This window comes from Podarcis filfolensis (assembly GCF_964270895.1).
Source record: "Podarcis filfolensis genome assembly, chromosome: 7".
NCBI lineage: Eukaryota > Metazoa > Chordata > Lepidosauria > Squamata > Lacertidae > Podarcis > Podarcis filfolensis.
Genome location: NC_139603.1, coordinates 33,737,939 through 33,747,096, shown reverse-complemented (window position 1 = coordinate 33,747,096; position 9,158 = coordinate 33,737,939).

Sequence of the window (9,158 nt, the reverse complement as noted above, 5' to 3'; positions counted from 1 at the left end):
AATGGGACATCCTTTCCAGTAAACATGCATAGCATAGGATTTCACTGCACATCAGATCTGCAGCATTCACTTTTGAGAGTTTGGTGGAAAGCTTGTGAATAACTTTTGTGAGTTTTATGCCTATGCATGTAGTGATGTTGCTTTCCTAGAGTGATAATGCAATCAGAGCTTGAACCTGCAAATGCCCAGGGCACAGAGCATCATCATCGTGACTTGATTTGCATGCACCTTTACACACACACACACACACACACACACACACACACACACACACCAATTGTGCTCAAAGTTCAAGAAAGAGAACATAAACACATCTCAAAATGATGGTGATGATTCAGCTGCTACCACCAATATCCTTGTTCTATAGTAGTGGGGAATAGTGACTATTGCTGTTGTTGTTAACATGTATTTATATAACTCCCTGAATGTACTTGGTGCTGTGCACAGTAAAAAAAAATAAGAATTCCTCCACAAAGAAAATCCAATCCAAAACAACAAATATAAACAATGCAATAAAAATCAATAGTTTAAAATATACAATTTGATTTATTATCCATCCTCCACCCTAAGGTGGAGGCATGATAGGCTTCTGACTGAGCATAGGAAGGACCATATGGGTGGGGTATAATAAATAAAAACTTATTACTATTATTATTATTATTATTATTATTATTATTATTATTATTAAACTTGGTTAAAATTGGTTTATTCTTACAAACATCCAAAAATGATGTAAGAAAGAAAGAAAGAAAGAAAGAAAGAAAGAAAGAAAGAAAGAAAGACTGGGGTTCACTATCTCTAGTTATTTTAATTGCATTTACTCATTTATTTAACAAAGTTGTTTTCTACACTTCGAAACAAAGTATGCCTATGACAGCTGACATTGCTAAATCATGCTCATATATAGGGGCTCTTCAGTCATCCATACTGAAAATGGAACGGGCAATTCACTTCTCACACTTTGAGCAGAATATATTCACATTTGGGAGGAAGGTAACAGTAAGTAATGACTTCACAGGCGCAGCACACGATTGGTCACACTGTAGTTTATGATCCTTTCTTGTTCAATAACTAGAGTTTTAACAAGCCACAGTTTGTCAAATCCGAATGCAACAGGGAGCTATGTTTAAAACCAGAACTGGGTGCTTCTGAACTCCTCTTCTGGTGCATGCCAAAGGAGCAGAGGAAAGCAATTCACAATTCAATTACATCGATTATGGGATGTGTTCCCACATTTTAAGGAACTGGCTTTTCATATCAGGAACTGCCTGAGTTGTGTGTTTTTTGTTTCAGTTCTGCATTACAAGCAGAAGCCTGCTGCATGTTTTTTCTCTCAGCAAACTGTTTTGCATTAATGTTGTTTTTGTTATGCCTCCTCTGCTCTTCATGATACGTTTCAGAAACCATTATTGAATTCACACTGAAGAAACTGCTAAGATCCCAAAATTTCTACTAACATCACTATTGCTGACAGCTCAGAATGAAGGACGAAGTTCCTGTCCGAGGAATCTTAGCTGTCCTTTAGGTTTTACAAGGTCTTCTAATTGCAGATATATTTTACACTCTGCTCTACAATGCAAGTAAGCATTAGGTTTGGGGGGCACCCAATCTACTCCACTGACTGGCCAAGATAGAATTCATTCCCTATTTCATGTGGACCTTTTCTGATTATGTCAGTGGCAAGGGCTGAACAGAGCCAAGGCAAGCAGGCTAAATTAGAAACAGCATCACCCAACTGCAGAAAGCTTGTTGGCAGCAAATTAAAATGTGTTGTAATTCAGGACTCAGCTTAGCTCCAGGTCAGGCGTGTAAAAATGAGGGTGTCACGTTAACCAACCTGCTATTACTTTGTGTGCAAAGAATAATGTGTGTTATGTTTTAAAATACAATTACTCCAGCATTCAGCAAGGGGTCACCTTCATATATTTTATAAGTGATCAAATGTAACAAGGGGGGGGATATGGGAATTGGACCATAGCTCAATGGTGGAACATCTGCTTTGCATGCAGGAGGTCCAGTTAAAAGGGTCAGGCAACTGGTGATATGAATAGGTCTATTTCTGCCTGCAATCCTGGACAGCCATTGGCAGACAATATTGAACTAGATGGACTAAGAGTCTGGCCTGATTTCAGAAGCAGAAGACCAGGTAGAGTGGCTTCTCAGCTGTCTGAGAGGGGCAAGGTGAAGGCAAGGTCAGTGTGGTGCAGGAATGCCACATTGGCTCTGCCCACGTGTTTGCACTGCAGCAGCTTCCCTGCCACCCTATCCCTCCTAGCTAACGTAGCAGCTCCACCCCACTGGCAAGTTGCTTCTACCTGGTATAAGGCATTTCACTATATTCTTAGATAAAGACAGCAACTGGTTTTAAAAAAAAAAGGCAGTGGAAGGAAATATGGAAGGAACAGGGTACATATTCCTTGCTAACATATCTCAACTTTTATTTGGCTTCTGCTCCAAACAGCCATAATTCTGCTATCCGCTTCTGCATATCAAATGCTACTCTTGAAAAGAAGTGTTTTCAATGAGGGTTTTCCTGAAATCTTTCCATTTCTTTCTGCAAAATTTGTGAGCCACTAAGGGCAGCCTACCAAGGATTCAATAAACCTCCTGCTTTCTTGCCGGGGGTTGCAAAAGCAAGTACCCGGCAGCTAGGTTGAGCTTCTGACCTGGAGGGTAACACGTTATCCTGTGGTTGTGTCCTCCCATCACAAACGTAACCAGCTGTCTTTTGCTATTTCCAGAAGAAATTCTGCAGCTTGCATTGAATGCACCCTTCAGTTCCACAAGTAACGGTGCAGTTTATTACAAGCAAAACAAGGAACTTGCCTGAAAGCAGCATTTTTGTTTTGAAGGCACAAAACAGGACCGGGCCTTGCATGGGTACCCCATTTCCCACTGATTGGGCAGTTAGAGAGGCCCATGCTATCTATCAAAGACAAGCTTTAAATAGATCCTTGTGTTAATTGCAGATAGCAGCAAAACGCAGTGCCAAATCTTTCAGGCTGGCATCGATGGGAAAAGAGAATAAACAAGCTATGGTAGATTAAACACTGCCGAGTGGTGTTTTTCTGTCACTGTCAGAATGTGTAATAGAGTCCCATGCTATTTGACTGTTCCTCTCCTTGTGATGCATGCTGGATACCTATAATTTATGACAGCAAGACACTGCGTGGTGAGCTGCCTTTCCTTTTTGACTGATGCTAACCTCGTTAGTGGGGAATATGTGACAGGCTGATTGTGGTTTCTTATCTGCAAGTTAAACATTGTCAGAATAATTCATGGCTGGGCAACTGTTACAACTGTAATGTTTTTTATAATTAGAGATGTTAGTGGAGGGTTCACCAAGGATTCAGGCTCCCGTGAGCCTGCCCTCCTGTTCGAGTCCACACGTCCTGCCCCCATCCATCAGCTTTCAAAAAAGAGAAGCGTTCTTGGGGAAGGAGAAGGTAACATCGTTCCACAGAGTCCCCAGGAAATATTGTCTCTCTCTTCCCAGAGGCACCATGAGAGCTCCTGGAAAGGGAAGGTCACATTCAGGATTCAGCTTCTACATCATCCTGAATATGATAGATCAGGTTCTCAAGTTGGTGTAAATAAACCTATTGAAGAAAAAAAAACAACTTCAAAGATCTCAGTATTGATCTATAGTGGCTGTGTAAAGAGAGATTCATATTTTTTATCAATTAGATTTATGATAAAAAAATTTATCCCACCTTTTCAAAAAAATTACAGCCGCAAGGCTAACAGCAGCAATAAGTAATGAATTAAAAACAGCAAACTATCAAATGAAAAGTTAAAAAGAGCAGGAAGGTAGGCTTAAAACTCAAGAAAAAGAGCAGGCAAAATATTTACAATATGAGCAGCAGTAAAGGCAGCATACAGATAAGCAGATCTGGCCAGCTACCAACAGGCATGGGTCAACTCACTAGCAATAAAGTCAGGCTCTGAAGCTTAATAAGGCAGTTCAGGACTAGGGCAATGTGGGGCACCTTTGTTGGTACCATGCACCCCATCTGGATTTGGCCCCAAAAGACAGAGGGAAAGTGCAGGTACCCAAGCACAATTTGTGTCATTGTACAACATCATAAGTGATCAAGAGGCATCTTTTGCACATTAAATAAATGGCTCTTGTTATAAGTCTGGGGTATGGGAGATTTTTACTGCTGAGGACAGAGAGCAGTAGCCAAAAGGGGCCAGAAATTTCAGGATTGCATCCCTCTCTCTCTCTCTGCCTCCAGTCAGGCCACTCATTCTCCATCACAGTTGTGTTTGTGTACATGGCAAAGGCACAAATTCTCTTTGCTGAAAAAAAGGAACGGCTATTTGTTGAGCATTCGTAACATAACAGTAACAATTATGGAAAGAAAGAAAGAAAGAAAGAAAGAAAGAAAGAAAGAAAGAAAGAAAGAAAGAAAACAATTCTGCATGTGAATTTTCCCCAATTTAATCTTCAGTCTTGCTCAGTTTTGTATTTGGCAGTTACGAAAATTTGGAATGGTGTCCCTGGCCAATCTGACTTTGGATGTTCTGGGGCCAGCTCTGATTACAAAAACATTATTAGCAGTTGTATGAGTAGTAGCAGTTAAAAAGGCACATTGAAGATTGCACTCACTTTCTTACATCACTCTTAAAGCCCTGCAATTTACTGTCCACAATTCTTCACTGCTTGAGCATTAAGCATCTCAAAAACAGAATTTTGCCACTGTGGATTCCAAAAGGAATAGGTTTATTATTAACACTGATCCTTTATGTCCATTGCACAGTTGCAATACAAGTGGGTTGTTTCTCTTTATTTTTATGCTAAGGCAGGGGGAACTGGGGGACCCACACAGTGCTCTGGTACCATGACCTTGAAAAATGACATCAACCTCCAACTCCTGTATGATGGGATGCAGGGCAAAGCAAACAACCCAAGCTAGCCTGCAGCCAAACTCCTGTTTTGTGTCTTTCTGAAACTGACAAGGAAAATGAGTGCATGTCCTTTAAAGTGCAAATAGCCCACACATGATCATTCCCAAAAGAGAACAAGCAATTCTGGGATGTATTAATAAAATGGATTGCCTTCCCTATCCCTAATTATTTCATCCATTTGCACATTGCAATCTTTAAAGGCAAGAGAATTCAAGTGTGCCTAAGTGACACAGGTGCAGGATTATAGCCACTGCATTATTTTGTTTCCCAGCAACCATGTCAGTAACAATATGGCCAACATTACTAGACCAAGAATGGGTGTCATGGCTTGGAGGAGAACATTTAAAGACTAGAAAAGGGGGGTGCCTTAAGGTTGATTTGAAAACTGCAGCTGATACAAAACACAGCAGCTGGGATGCTCAGTTGAGTATCCTATTTTCCACCAGCGCTGAAGGAATTGCACTGTCCATTCACTATCGTGCCAACTCTGATGTTGCTATTGACTTACAAAGTCCTGAGTAGCTTTAGGACCAGGCTATATGAGAGACCAGCCCACTCACTGAGCTTATCAAAAGAAGCCTTTCCAGTCATGCTGCACCCAGGAGAAGTACAATTTGTGGTGATCCAAAGGAGAGCCTTCTCTGTGGTGGCCCCCTCATTGTGGAACAACCTCCCAGGTGTTCCGCTGCTTGTTAAAAACTTGCCTGTTAATGTAAACGTCACCAGGCACCCATCCTTAGCACCGGTTCTATTGCACTTGTATATTTTATTTTTTGTTTGCAGTGGTTTTACTTTGTAAACTGCAATGAAAGACGATCCGTAAATAATTTTGGATAAATGAATAGATTCGAGGAAGATAGATACCGTATTTTTCGCTCTATAACACGCACCTGACCATAACACGCACGTAGTTTTTAGAGGAGGAAAACAAGGAAAAAATATTCTAAACGAAACAGTGGATGTATGATTTTTGTGGTTCATGCTGTGGCCAGACATGTGATCTGACGGTGAGTTTGGGGTAGCCCAATGCAAAAATCCTGAGGATCCATGTGGATCCATGCTTTGTAACCACGTTTTTGCGCCATTGCAGCCCCATGAAACAGTGGGTGCGTGTGTTTTTTGGTGCAGGCTGTAGCCATGGATATGCTATGTGATCTGATGGTGAATTTGGGGTGACCTAGTGCAAAAATCCTGAGGATCCATGTGGATCCGTGCTTTGTAACCACGTTTTAAGTGGGGAGGGAAGGAAAAGAACTCAAGGGACAAGGAGCACGCATGGGGTGTGTGGAGAAGGATGCTGCTAATAATGCAGGAGAGGCTCCTCTCTGGCTTTGCTCCTTTAGAACAAGCAGGCTCTGCGTCTCTCCCTCCTCCCCGGCAAGGAAACCATGATAGTAACCACTCTGAGACAAATCAAGAAAAATTGCGACCAACACTCTCCCCCAACAAGCGCAGTGAGGTCAAAACACACACACACACAGAGAGAGAACTGGCCCTAAAGTCACAGGGGTGCTGGGGGAGTGAACGGGAAGCAAGAGAAGGAGAAGGAGCCCTCTCTCACACACACAGAGTGTCAATTCTAAAGACGGAGGGAGAGCGCAGGGGCACAGGGAGAGTGAACGGGAAGCAAGAGAAGGAGAAGGAGCCCTCTCTCACACACAGACACACACAGTGTCAATTCTAAAGTCGCAGGGGCACAGGGAGAGTGAACGGAAGCAAGAGAAGGAGAAGGAGCCCTCACACAGACACAGACACACAGAGTGTCAATTCTAAAGTCGCAGGGGCGCAGGGAGAGCGCAGGGGCGCAGGGAGAGTGAACGGGAAGCAAGAGAAGGAGAAGGAGCCCTCTCTCACACACACAGAGTGTCAATTCTAAAGACGGAGGGAGAGCGCAGGGGCGCAGGGAGAGTGAACGGAAGCAAGAGAAGGAGAAGGAGCCCTCTCACACACCCACAGACACACAGAGTGTCAATCCTAAAGTCGGAGGGAGAGCGCAGGGGCGCAGGGAGAGTGAACGGGAAGCAGGAGGAGGAGAACGATAGCTCAAGCACACACACACACAGCCCCTACAGTGGCTAATCCAAAATCGGACAGCAAAAAACTGCAGGCAGGGACAGAGAGCATGGGGTTGTTTTAAAGCAGCCAACCCCGCTCTGCTTCTCTCCCTCCTCCCGGCTAGGCTGGCTGAAAAGCTTTGCTGCTACTTAGCAGCTCAGTGGGGAGGAGAGAGGAACATAGAGGACGGGGTTGTTTTAAAGCAGCCAACCCCGCTCTGCTTCTCTCCCTCCTCCCCGGCTCCGCTAGCTGACAGGAGCCGCTTACTGTTTCAAAGCGAGCCACGGACTGCTCACAACTGCAGCAGATTCCCCCGCCATCTGTAGGCATTCGCTCCATAACATGCACAGACATTTCCCCCTACTTTCTAGGAGGAAAAATCTGCGTGTTATGGAGCGAAAAATACGGTATGTAGAGTGTTTATTTAGGACATCCATCCTAATTTGGAAGGCTTTTTAATGCCTTGAGTTGCCAAAGGATGGCAAGGAATGAACTTTTTGAGTTATTCCTATGCTATAAATTTCCAGAAACATCTAAATGTGCCAACTGTCAAAAATCATAACACTGGGTGGAAAGGACTCAGAATGGATGTTCTTATTCTTATGGCCTTTTAGAAAACATAATTAACAGCAAAACTGCTGCTTTTGCTAAATACTTACTATTACTAAACAGCATAGCTATGTGCTTATCAGAATTGCTGCTGTAATTACATTGACTGCTGCTCTTCATGCATATATGGATATCTTGCTAAGTTCACAGAGATGGAAACATAAATTAGAAAACACTGGTTTGTAGAAATGTGGCCACATAGAAGACGGCAGGGGAGTACATTTTGTAGTAATTAAATTCCATCACTTATATTCTTCCTACAGATTAGGAGGGGGATGTTCCAGTTTCCTGAAAAGTCGAAACACTTGAACCATGCCAAATTTGTAACTAATGAAGTGTGAGCAGAGAAAGCTTAGTGAACCAGGGTCCCATTTATTATGGCCAGAATGTGAAAACTTGCTGAAGACAGTCAACATAATCTTGAGAAAAGGAAAGATAAGGGAATAGGAGGCCTCTTCTATTTTCTGGGTAAACAATGCAAAAGCATTTAAAGACATAACTGCTAATTTCAGGAATTAATGGTTTGACGGGCTGCAGAGGGGAACATATGCGATTTTCCAGAAAAGATCTGGAAAACAAATCCCCTCAATCTAAACACAGGAAATGAAGAAAGACACTAGGAAGTGACTGTAGGGACACCCCACCCCCCAATCAGAAGAACAGTGCTAAATGGGCAATAATATTCAAGAGCTAAATAGGCTGTTTGCAGATCTTATTTAAGGTGAACAATACCCACTAGCGGGGTGGGGCTGGGGAAACAACAACAAGAAACTATGAAGCGGAGGATGAGAGGACTTGCTTCCAAAAATCTTGAAACAGGAATGAAAAGATGGGAGAGGAGAGAACTCTCCAACGGAAATGACATAGAGAACAGTGCAGGCCACTGGAATAACAAGCATGCTGTCAAAACACAGCCAAAGGATTCCACTTTGCAGAGAATTACAGTATCATTATCGGTGACATGGAGGAAAAAAGATAAGAGCAGCTTAACTACTGCCTGTCAGTGTCTGCGGCTAGTTCAGTACCCAGCTTAAATAGCACTCAGCCAGCTGCCTGTGGATATACCCAATATTACATGTTAATGTAAAAGTTGCACTGCCAAAAGAGATCCCCCCCCCTTCATCTGAACAAACAGAGGAAATTCGAAACCTTCCACAAAGGTGACCGGGGTGATTACAAAACACAGAGAGTTGGGTTCATTTTGGCTTTGACCATGACTGCAATCCTTTGCTAATTCATGCTCCATAAGAAATGGGAACCCTACGGAATGGGATTCAGAGTGCTGGAAGTTTCCTATTTCCTTTTTTTTTTTTTTTTTTTTTTGCCTTTTGCAAGGCTGCTTGCAAAAATCTATTATGGCATGTTACACATTGGTGTTATTTCTTTACAAAATGACTTTCTATGTTTGTGGATGGGAAATCGTAGCAAGTCAGGATCCTAAATGGTTTGCAACTGGGTATTAAGTAAGTGGAGGCCAATCTATTTGTAGCAAGAACATGGGGACGTCTCAGCTACAAAAAAGATCGTTCCTACAAATTGTGTACAATATGCCTTTCTCTAAAAGCCATAAACCACAACTCCCC